Source organism: Bidens hawaiensis, unplaced genomic scaffold (genome assembly GCF_021521415.1).
Source record: "Bidens hawaiensis isolate Kalapana, Puna unplaced genomic scaffold, B.hawaiensis_p1.1 tig00000284_1, whole genome shotgun sequence".
Lineage (NCBI taxonomy): Eukaryota > Viridiplantae > Streptophyta > Magnoliopsida > Asterales > Asteraceae > Bidens > Bidens hawaiensis.
Window position 1 is genome coordinate 7402587 of NW_027491022.1, and position 12704 is coordinate 7415290.

A 12704-nucleotide genomic window follows, 5' to 3' on the forward strand; every position below is an offset into this window, starting at 1 on the left:
TCTTAGAAGAAAATAAACACTTTGAACAAGAGGAGACTAATTTGTATCCACACGAAATCTGGAAATAGATTGAAAAGGTTGACAACAAATAATTGACTCATAAAAATAAACACTTAGGATCATCTTATTCATATAAATTAATGGCATCTAGCTCTCCAATATCTTAGGGTCATCTTATTCAAATAAATTAATGATCTAATTTCTTATCTACAAATGAATAAACACCAAGCCAAACTAAAACAAAACAAAAGAAACAATATAAGCATATGAAAGCTTGTTAAAGTGATGTGCTTCAAAAAGAAATTAGACTAAAAGAAGTTTTTCGGGCTGGAATATTTATTGGGTAGAACAGAAAACCGAACTTAACAGAGTTCAGTAAGATTTAAATACAAATCTAATAAGAATGCGGTTAGGTTTTTGATTTTTCAACCAAATATAGTGAAACATTTTAAGTAAATCAAATAAGGTTTCAATCCCTAGCCAAGCTATATCAACATGCTTTATGTTTAAGTATTACCACCCAAATTAGTGACATGGAATACTGTAAATCTTTTGAACATGATTACGAGATCTTTATCAAATTAAAGAAGTGACTACCGGTTGAGTTTTGTGTAAGTTGAGCTGCCTTAAGAAGAATCCCCTCATTCCTCGCGCTATCAACATGAAATAAAATCGAATTATTAATCATATGAAATTGTAAATCAAGCATGTTCATCTGGAAGTTTCATAAACTAGATGAAACTAAAACTCCAAAAGATTTGAAATTTAAATTAGGGCAAGAAATTCAAACTCGACTAAGAACAAAAAATAAAACAGAAGAAACATACAAGAAAAAAACAACATACCCACACCCATATGCAGGCAACAACACCAATCACCATCGTTGTGGTCTCCGCAGCCACCTAGGGTTTCAAAATTGAAACGGGCAATGACTGATATCGGTACACCACATAATAAGATACATACCTCATTGATTGAAACAGTGAACGATGACATTTTGAATTGAAAAATATTCGACAACAAAAAGATTAATCGATGGATTGAGGATAGAGGCATGATAGGGTTAAGGCATTGAATGAGGAGTAGGTTATGTTAATTGAGTAGGATAATTTAAAAAAGTTTCCGTGCATTGACTTTAATTTATTTATTTATTATTTATTGTAATAGTGAAAAAATTCAAGAAATGCGTGGTATTTATGGAAATCAATAGTTTAGACAAATAGAAAGAGAAAACATCTTGATTTTAACAGTATAGGTAGATAATTTAAACGTGAAGTGGAAAATGCTTTGTTAAAATTTGAAAAAGTAAGTGTTTGACTTCTCCTAAGACCTACGTTGATATATATATATATATATATATTAAAGTCAAGTCACCGGAATCCTGAACTCTCTTCATACAACGACGCAGTTTGATTCATAAATTCAAATGGCAAGTGCATTATAATCCATTAAATTACAATGGATTGGTTTTACACCGCTTCTTCTTCTTCTTCTTCTTCTTCTTCTTCTTCTTCTTCCTCCTCCTCCTCCTCCTCCTCCTCCTCCTCCTCCTCCTCCTCCTCCTCCTCTCTTCTTCTTCTTCTTCTTCTTACCGTCGTCACCGGCAAGTTGCAGATCACAATGCCATTTGATGTTCCATCTCGATGCCACATATTTTGCCTCTGCTTGAACTGCCAAGTCTTTTGAAGTGTGAAATCAGATGAGAAATCAAAGCACATTCTTCCGTCACCGGTAGAGAGAAGTAAGAAGTCCGATGAACAGGGAGACGTGTCATGTCATGGTAAAAATGATTAATAATAATCTTACTCTAATTTGATTGAGATTGTATAATTTGCCAAATTTCCATTTATCATGGTAGCATAAAGAATACAGAACACACAAAATCATAGTTTCAGTTTCTTTTTCTTCATAAAGGATATAATCATGGTGAAACTGTTAGTACTCCAACAACTCCAATTTCATTGGTACCGATATTATCAGTGATATTGATCAATATTTTAGATGCCTTGGTTGATGCAGACTCGATGGAAGATTTCATGGCTTACGATTTGATCATGTTTCAAATATTGACACTGTTGATTTTTGACTTTTGGTATTACTATTAATACTATATATGTTTACATTTTTATACATGAATGTATATATCTACACAGGGATTCCGCACCTGTGTATATCGGGATATCTCGTGTGATCCGTCCAGGGAACCTACAATTGGTATCAGAGCTTTTGCTCGATTGTGTGGTTCGGGATATTCACGCGGGTGTAGAATTCGTCCCGTTTCGACTTTTCGCGGGACGTGTTTTCGGTGTTTTTGCTCATTCTAACCTCCTACCAGTGTGTTCAAGCCTTTAAGCTGTAAAGGCGACGAGCTCAGGACGAAGAAGAGAAACGACAGAGACGATGATCCCAATGCATCGAAAGATGCAGGTGGTGAGCTGCCAAGACCTTTTCAAGCTCTTGGTACTTCCACAGCTGAGGGGGAGTCTGCCGACGCGGCTGGTGGTTCTGGTGGTGATGATGTGGTGTTGGTTGATGATGAGAATATAGGTGATGACGTGATTGATGCGTTGAAAGAACTTGACGATGATATGTTCAGTGACGATGTGTTATTTGATGAGGATGTGCTGCCGAGTGATGTGATTGAGAAGATCGGTGAGCAGATTAAGATTGAGAATGAGATTGAGGAAGGCGAGATAGTAGAGGAAAATGTCGAACATGACATTCCAGAGGTTGAGAAGGCCGATATGGGTGATCAGACGGCAGTTGAAGATACTGAATGGGAAGAGCAGCCGAGGTGGAAGGAAGGATACGCTCAATGGTTCGTCAAAACGAAGAAACCGGCAGTCCCTACCATGTTCAAAAAGAGTTACAATATTAAGGGCTATGCTGAAGCAAAGAAAGGGATTATATGCTGGATTTATGATGAGCAGTTGCGTCTCTTCGTGATTAAACGATATGATGGAGTTCAGTACCTTAGAAGAATGTTGAGATCGTTAAACACACTGCCTGAATGTGAGGTTAAAGACTTAGCCAGATTGGGGTTGATCAATCGAAGTGACGATAATATGGCTAGAGTCATAGGGAAAATCGTATGGAAAGAGAGCATAAAGGAAAAGAAGTTTGAGCTGTTGAAACCACAGAAAGGGAAACTTGTTGATGACAAGGATAGAGGTTTGAGAGTTGATGGAAAGCCTTGGATGGTTATGAAGTATAAACCAATCCGGTGCCTTAAAGAAGTACCGATGAAGCTTATGCCCAAGGATGTGCTCAAAGACCTAAAGTGGTGGTTCGTTGACTGTGAGACAGCGGAGGTAGTGATGGAAGATGAGGATGAACAAGAGATCCTTAGAGTTTACGATCCGATGCATCTTGTTAACTTATCGCAAACTGATCTGAAGATGCTTAACGAGAAAAAGATCTTTTATATTCTTGCTTGGAAGGATGAAGCAAGGAAATATCAAAGGGTTGTGTCGGTGTGTGTTAGAGAAGGAGTGCACGCTTGAAGTTACAAGATTACGAGACAAGAGCTGAAAGATCAAGATATGAAGCTACTGCCAAGGGGGAGTCTGTTGGTGCATAAATGTCAGTAGTTCATATGTCTAGTGTCTGTAATCGAGTCTGTAATATTGTTTATGTATTTGTTTGTTTAAAGCAAAGTTGTTGACAAGTTCGCTTAGGCGAATTTGTTAACCAAGCGAAGTTGTTGACAAGTTCGCTTAGGCGAACTTGTTAACCAAGCGAAGTTATGGACAACTTCGCCTGAGGCGAAGTTGTCGTGTATTTATATAGGTTACGGCTTGTTTAGTTTTGATGGTTTTGAAGGTAGTTCAAGTTCGTGTAAATCAGTGAGTCAAGTGACGTGAGGTCGAGAGTCTGTAACAGTGATTATATCACGTGTTGAGTTATTAATATAACGTGTGTTTGTTCGTATCGTATTCGTGTGTTCGTGTGTTTGTGTTCTACGTCTGTAACGATCTACACAGGGATTCCGCACCTGTGTATATCGGGATATCTCGTGTGATCCGTCCAGGGAACCTACAATTGGTATCAGAGCTTTTGCTCGATTGTGTGGTTCAGGATATTCACGCGGGTGTAGAATTCGTCCCGTTTCGACTTTTCGCGGGACGTGTTTTCGGTGTTTTTGCTCATTCTAACCTCCTACCAGTGTGTTCAAGCCTTTAAACCATCAAAAACTTCGTTAAAATCCGATTTTCAGATCTGCAGAAAATTTGAGTTCGTCAGGCGAAGTTGCTGTTCATCAGGCGAAGTTACCGTCAGGATACGTAGGGTTTCGGCGAAGATATATGGAGAAGCGAAGTTATTTACAACTTCGCCTACCTCCTCAACTTCGCCTAACTCAGCGAAGTTCTCCTCAAGTTTGCCTAGCTCAGCGAATTTTTCTTCAAGTTCGCCTACTTTCTAAGTTCGCTTACCCTAAGCGAAGTTATTCTCAACTTCGCCCAGTCACGCGAATTTAAGAAAGATCCAGCGAAGTTATTACTTAAGCGAAGTTATCCTTAACTTCGCCTACGGTGCTGTTTAGAGGAAATTTTTTTTTAACTTCGCCTACTCAGAATTTTTTCGGGTTTCTTAGTCTTGAAGAAGGATGTCGTCGATCAACATTTCGGAGCTTGTAAAGATGGAAGTTGAAGCGGGGTCAGCTACAAAGGCCCCAAGGTTGCTGAAGGGAACCGACTTTGTCGCGTGGAAGGATCGGTTCATACAATACGTTAAGTACCAGGATGCGAAAATGTGGGTATGCATCCAAGATGGATATATTCCACCAGTCATGGAGTATGAGGGTCGAGACCAAATCAAGAAATACAGTAAAATGGAAGAGGAGGAGAAAAAGATGTATGAAGCCGAAAGCAAGGCTCATGCTGCAATCACAATGGCTCTTCCACAAGAGATCCTCCATACATTCAGAAAATACACATCAGCTAGAGAGCTTTGGGAAGCTCTTGAGAACAGATTTGAAGGGAATGTAGGAATTCGAGCTTCAAAAATCAAATTGCTCAAAACTCAGTTTTCCGTCTTCAAATTTTTGAAGAACGAATCTCTAGATGATATTATCACCCGATATTATCATCTAATGACTGAGCTGAGCAACTATTCTATTTCCTACCGAGAAGAAGAAATAGTTGAGAAGCTTCTCGATGCCCTCCCACCAAAATGGGAGATGTATACTGTACTGATGAGGGAAGACAAGGACTTCCCTACCTATGATCTTGAAACCACTGTCAACAAGCTCAGAACTTTTGAGCTTAATATGGTAAGAAAAGAAACATCTATGGATCAGGTTCAAGATCCAGGCATGTACGGTGCTAAAGTAAACTCCAATTCAAGTTCAAAGACTGATTCTGCCGCCTACTACACGAAGGGCGAGTCGGGTGCCAAGTCTTCACAGGAGGGGCATGTGTCAGTAAACTCAAATGGGGATGTTTGCTTTGTAGCCGGTGGATCAAGTGGTACTAAACAGACAGCAAGCCAGAGTAGTGGCTCTTCAAGTTCCTCAAGCAATAATTACTCTAAGATGCCAATGAGCGTCAAATCTGCTGAAGAGCAGTTTGGCCTCTATGCTTCGTTTATTGCTTCATATGAAAACTATATTCAAGGAAAGGTTGTTGATCCAGCGATGCTGGATGAAGACTATGACCAGATCGATGCTGATGATCTGGAGGAAATGGATTTACAACGGCAGATGGCCATGATAGTGAGGAGAGTGAAGAAGTTTATGAGAAAGACGGGGAGAAAGTTTGTTGGTGGCAGGCCAGGGTTCGACAAGTCTAAGGTGAGGTGCTATAACTGTCAACAAAACGGGCACTTTGCCAAAGAGTGCAGAAACGAGCGAGTTGAACGTGGTCATGGCCGGTCTGCACAGCACACTGGGAATAGTAAAGAAATCAATGCCATGATGTCCAGAGAAGCAGGTGAATACAACTGGAACCTGCATTCGAATGAAACTAGTGAGCAGGCGAATATGGCTAAGGTTGAGAATGAAGACTGTGAGAAGATTACCGGAGAAGAGAAAGCTACTGGTAAGGAAAAAGCTTTCATGGCAGATAACAAGGATCAACTCTCCGAGGTAAGTTCTAAACCTATTTGTACTAAATGTGAGAATTTGTCTGAGCAACTTGCTACCATAACTGATCAGTATGTTCATTTAGATGCTGAATTTAAAACTCTTAAAGAGGATCATCACTTTATGAAAGCAAGAGAAAACAGTTACAAAGTTAAAATAAAAGCGTGTGAAAAAGATGTTAAAAGCTTAAAAACAAAACTTGCTGAAAAAATTGAAGTAATTGATCTAAGTTATGAGGTTTTAGAAGAAAAGACTAAACTGATTGCTGAACGAGAAAAGCAGATTGCTGACCACCAGGTGAAAGTGGTGGAACTGAACCGAAAACTTGAGCAGTTCAGAAATTCCTCAGCTATTCTTGATCACCTTGTTAGTGGTCAAGATTCCTCTGCGAAGAGGGGAGGAATTGGTTATCACGAGGTTCCACCACCTTATAACCACAATTACACTTTTAACCCTAGTGTTCAGAAATCTGTTGATTTTGAAGTTCCTCAGACAGTTCCAATCAAGGTTACGAGTAAAGAACCAAGTGTTAGTAGTGGCGAAACGAGTTCGCCTGTTTCAAGTGTGAAAATTTCTGTTACGAGTCCAGTCTCATCAGATTCGGATAAGTTGTCCGAATCGGGTAAGACAAAAGAGAAGGTAGTGTTACCCACTGGTGGAGAAAAAGATAAAACCTATAAAAAGAGTACTCCACTCAACCCGTACGTCCCACCTTATGTGAGACGAACGGCCGGTAACACAGCCTCGACATCCAAAACAACCTTTGAAAAGAAAATGGAGCATAGGTGTTGTTTTAGGTGTAATAAGTTAGGACATCTTGTTGCAGATTGCCCTCTGACGCCGAAATTCAGAGGTGTGAGGCCTATTAAAACTGAGCATAAGCCTAATGGTAATTTTAATACTGCTAAAAATGAAAACCCTTCAAAGTTCCGAAATGTAACTAATTCAGGTTTTCACAGAAACAAACCTCAGTTTAACAATGCTAATAACCAAACCGCAAGATATAATACTTCCAATACACATAGGTTTGGAAGGCCTCACACTCAATTTCCAAGGAGATTTACTAATAGGACTGACAGGAATTATCCAGATGCTAACTTTGAAAAGCAGAAGTACGGGATGTATAAATCCAAGACCAATTGGTCTTGGGTCCCTAGATTCTAATCCTTTGCTTTATTGTGCAGGAACAGTTGAAAAGGGCTGCCCACAGTCATTGGATTGTAGATAGCGGCTGTTCCCGGCACATGACGGGTAACAAATACTTGTTGCACGACTTAAAACCTGTTCAAGGAGCGAGAGTTAGTTTTGCCGGTGAAAGTGGAGGCAGAATTACTGGAAGAGGAACGGTGTCCAATGGAAAAATGACTCTTGAGAATGTGAACTTTGTAGAATAGTGGAAGCACAATCTGCTGAGTGTGTCGCAGATTTGTGATAAGGAGTACACTGTTCATTTCACGAAGAATGAGGCGATCGTGTTGAAGCCTGGTTTTCAGATACCAGACGAGTGGATAGTGATGAAAGCTCCACGTGATACAAATACTTATGTAATGGATATGAGGTCTACTGAAATGGCCACGGAAGAATCATGTTTAATGACGAAAGCAAGCGAATCGGAATCCGAACTGTGGCACATGAGGATGGGGCACATTCATCTTCGGAAGATGAACCACATTGTCAGGAATGGACTTGTGATGGGCGTTCCCTTGAAAAGTTTTAACTTTGAAGACAAATGTATAGCATGCAAGAAGGGAAAGCAACACAAGAAATCCCATCTCACCAAGAAGGTCAACTCTATTGCCAGTACTCTAGAACTGCTTCACATGGATCTCTTCGGTCCTGTGTATGCAAAAAGTCTAGGAGGTACTTCTTACTGCTTGGTGATCACTGATGACTACTCGCGATATTCGTGGGTATATTTTCTGAAATCGAAATATGAGACGGCTCAAATGGTGAAGAATTTGATTACCAAAGTTGAGAACGTCATGGGTAAAACAGTTAAGTTCATCAGGAGTGACAATGGAACGGAGTTCAAGAATTTTGAGATGGAGATCTTCTGTCTTCAGAAAGGAATTGAACACCAATACAGCGCTCCGTATACTCCGCAACAGAATGGAGTGGCCGAAAGGAAGAACCGAACTTTAATTGAAGGAGCCAGAACTATGCTGGCAGATTCGAAGCTTCCTGTGATGTTCTGGGCTGAAGCAGTTGCTACAGCCTGCTATGTTCTGAATAGAGTGTTAACTGTTAAGAGACTTGGTAAAACGTGTTACGAGCTTATGCATGGAAGGAAGCCCAACTTGAGTGGTGTTGAACCATTCGGGTCCCCTTGTTCGATCTTGAAGACAAATTCTAAATTTGGCGATGTAGCCGATGAAGGAATCTTAGTCGGTTATGTTGTTGGTACTCCCAACAGACGTGTCTTCAATACTTCGACCTGCAAGGTGGAGGTGGTGTGTAACACCGACATCACAAGTTACCAACCGCCAAAACCAAGCAATGGACCTGCTGAGCTTTTCGACTATGTTAAGCTTTTTAAGTCTTTTAACATACCGGATTTGGAAATTTCTGAAGAAGAAGAAAGAGTTGCGACGAAGATGATACTTGATGAGGAAGAAAATCTATTGCAAAGACAGCTGATTGATAAATGTCAACCTTCCTCATCAAACTCTACTGGTATCCCTGCTGCCTCGACTGAAGAAGAATTTTTCAATCCATTTCACTCTCAACATGAAACAACCATTGACGAGCTCTCTTCTAACTTGGAAGACAATTTGCATGTCGGTTCTGTACCAACCACGAGAATTCATAAAGATCACCCTTTGGAGAATGTGATTGGTGATGTGTCCTCCGGTGTACAAACTAGAAGTAGCTTGAATGAGCACACCTGTGTTTATACAAGCATTAAGGAGACATGAATAATCAATGAATGCCTGTACACCTGCTTTATAAGCCAGATTGAACCGAAGAATTATCAAATGGCTTTAAAGGACAGCTCGTGGGTCGAAGCCATGCAAGAAGAGTTGGCTCAATTCGAGAAGATGGAAGTTTGGACTTTGGTTTAAAAACAAAGAATGTGCATGCTATAGGCACAAAATGGGTGTTTAAGTGCAAGAGAGATGATAAGGGGATCATTATAAGGAACAAGGCGAGGCTAGTTGTGAAAGGATTCAATCAACAAGAGGGGATTGATTATAATGAAGTGTTCGCTCCTGTCGCAAGGTTGGAAGCCATAAGATTGTTTTTGGCGTTTGCTGCTTATGAAAAGATGAAGGTATTTCAGCTAGATGTGAAGAGTGCGTTTTTGAATGGGAAAGTTGATGAGGTTGTGTATGTTGAGCAACCTCCGGGTTTTCCTGACCCAGACTTTCCAGATCACGTGTACAAATTGAGCAAGGCGTTATATGGATTACATCAGGCACCTCGTGCCTGGTATTCAACTTTATCAGATTACTTGCTCGAAAATGGTTTTGAAAGAGGGAAAATTGATAGCACGTTGTTCTTCAAAAGAGATGGAAGCGACTTCCTGCTGGTGCAAGTCTACGTGGATGACATTATATTTGCTGCATCAAAAGTCTCCATGTGTCAAGATTTTGAGGCCGTCATGAAGAAAAGGTTTGAAATGAGTGCTATGGGTGAACTAACTTTCTTTCTAGGATTGCAGGTTGATCAGAAGAAGGACGGGATGTTCATTCATCAGACGAAGTATGTCCATGATGTGCTCAAACGATTCAAGATGGAGGACAGCACTCCATTCGACACTCCTATCTGCGTCAATCACAAATTGGGTGCTGAGTCAGACGGTGATGCAGATGTGGACCCAACTCAGTATCGGGCTATTATAGGTTCTTTAATGTACTTAACAGCTTCTAGGCCTGATATAATGTTTGCTGTTTGTCTTTGTGCTCGTTTTCAGGCAAACCCAAAGGAATCTCACATGAAAGGTGTGAAGAGGATCTTGCGGTATCTCAAGGGCAAACCGAAGCTGGGGTTGTGGTACCCGAGAGGAGGAGACTTGGAGCTAGTCGCCTACACAGATTCTGATTATGGTGGGTGCAATCAGAGTCGGAAGTCAACAACAGGAGGATGTCAGTTTCTTGGAGGCAGGTTGGTGTCGTGGCAATGCAAGAAACAGACTTCGGTCGCAATTTCAACCTGTGAAGCAGAATACATGGCAGCATCCAACTGCTGCTCCCAGGTTCTTTGGATACAACAACAGTTGCGCGACTATGGTCTGAATTTCTTACTTACTCCTATTTTCATTGATAACACACCTGCTATCTCAGTAACTAACAATCCCGTGAAACATAGTAAAACTAAACATATTGACATACGTCATCATTTCATTCGGGATTGTGCTGAGAAGAAACTGATAGTGCTTGAAAAGGTGGATACGCTTGATAATTTCGCTGATCTTTATACTAAAGCGTTTGATAAAACAAGATTTCAAAACCTTATCGAGCTGAATGGGATGATCAATCCCGAGTAACCATGTTTTTTCAAGTTATTTTAAAAAAAAAAAAAAAAAGGTCACTATCGCTTAAAAATATGTCGGTTACATCAGTTTGATGGACTTGTCTTCGGATATGTTTTGGTCCTCATTTTCTACTTGTAAATTTTGAGGATAACCATTAACAAGATTACTGATTGTGACCGGGGCGGTTTATGATGAGTTTTCATTCTTTCGCTTAAAATTAGTCGATCATACTTAGTTATAAGGACACATACTAGTATGTGGTCGGTCCAGCTGATCCATTGGATCTTCGGGATAGCCGTTTACCTGAAGACTTTGTTTTGGTCGGGGCGATTAATGTTAAAATTTTGAAAAAAAAAGGGGGAAATGAAATTATTTTTCACGTCTACTACTTCGTAAGAAGTACGTTTGCTATGTTAAACGGAAAATTGATCCAACCTTGGAAAATGATAGATATACTAACTTTGTGTGCTTAACTAGTGAAGTTATTAGGCTTAAAAGGCTTTAGGACAGTCATTGTATGTCAAGGTAACTTTTTATGGTGCGTAAAAGTAGATGTGATACAAACTAAATCTACTTGATTTTACGTGGAAAATCCTTAAGAGTTTTGCATGTCTTCATATATATCTTTCCGAATGATAGGTAGAAAAGTGATTACCCAGTCATACACGAGCCCATATGTGTTCTGATTCCCGTGAAGATAGCATTTCAAGAAACTGTAGTGATCCAGATTCGGGACTTGCAGTTGGTTTACTACTCTGAAGTCTATGTAAATTTGTTCGAAAAAAAAAAAATTTGAGTTATTGAAACATTCTATAGCTGAAAGTGTCAAGACTTCTCAATCTTAGAGTAAGAAGAAGAACGGGAACCAGATGAAGAGTACTTACAACTTAATCAGACACTATGGGTCGAAGTCAATTCGGGGTGACTTGGGGAAAGCCAAATACGCTTTGAGAATAGATAGGAGGCATCAAAATCTCTGAGTTGTTGCCCACTTAAATTTTGAGGCTTAATCGAACCTAACTCGTATCACAGAAACGATGAAAACCACTTTAAGTTATACCTGCTTACAACCTGTCTCTATATGTCATAATACAGCTAAACACGGATCTATGTGACAGTCACGTAATTAGTATGATTCCTGTTCGGATCTTTTCTAAAAATGTGGTAGTCCCTAACTAGACTGAAATTTGATCCCTTATACTTTAAAGTTTTTAAGTTTTTGTACTTAGATAGTTTTATGATTTTTTAACTGGTTACTTAGAATTGATCATGTCATTTATTTTTTAAAGGGAAGTTTTAAAGAGTTAATTGAAAAATGATCAAATTATAAGGTTTGATTTTGTAAATATAGGCGATGTTGTTAAACAGGCGAAGTTGTGAATAACTTCGCCTAGGCGAAGTTATCCGTAACTTCGCCTGTATAACCCAGACCCTATATAAGGATGTTCAAGAGTCAAACTGTTCATCACTTTTCAAAAACAGCGAACTTATACGTATTCTCCGGCGAACTTACTGATTTTCCGGCGAACTTATTGTTTATTTCGATTCCGAGTTATTTTTCCCAGATTTCTTTAAGATTCAAGGTTCGAGATGTCGATTTATCATATATTCCATGTTCATTCATGCTAATCAGGGGTCGTTTGGACCGATTTCGAAACCTCGGACCATCGGAATTTAAAAACCGATTTTCAAATCTTGTGTTTACGCGTTAAGAACCATTCATCGTCTAGAAAACCTTAAAACCATGTTTTTCGGGGTCCTTGATCTTCAAACTTAACCAAAATCCCAGATTTTCCGATGTTTGATTCAAACCTCACTGTCGCCGTTTCAGTTCTGGCGAACTTAGGGTTTCGGCGAAGTTATCCGTAACTTCGCCTGAGGCGATGTTGTGATGAGGCGAAGTTACCATTAACTTCGCCTGGATCATTTTTACTTAATATTAATTAGACGAACTTAAAGCTGAAGCGAAGTTGTTCCCAACTTCGCCTCATCTTTAACTTCGCCTATACAGAGTTTATCACAACTTCGCTCATGGTAACTAGCGAACTTGTGTTATTCATTAACGTTTATCTAACTTGGTTCGTTTGTTGCAGATATGGCTGCAGTAGCTGGTGCTGGAGGTGCAGGAGGAGACGATGGTGATAACCA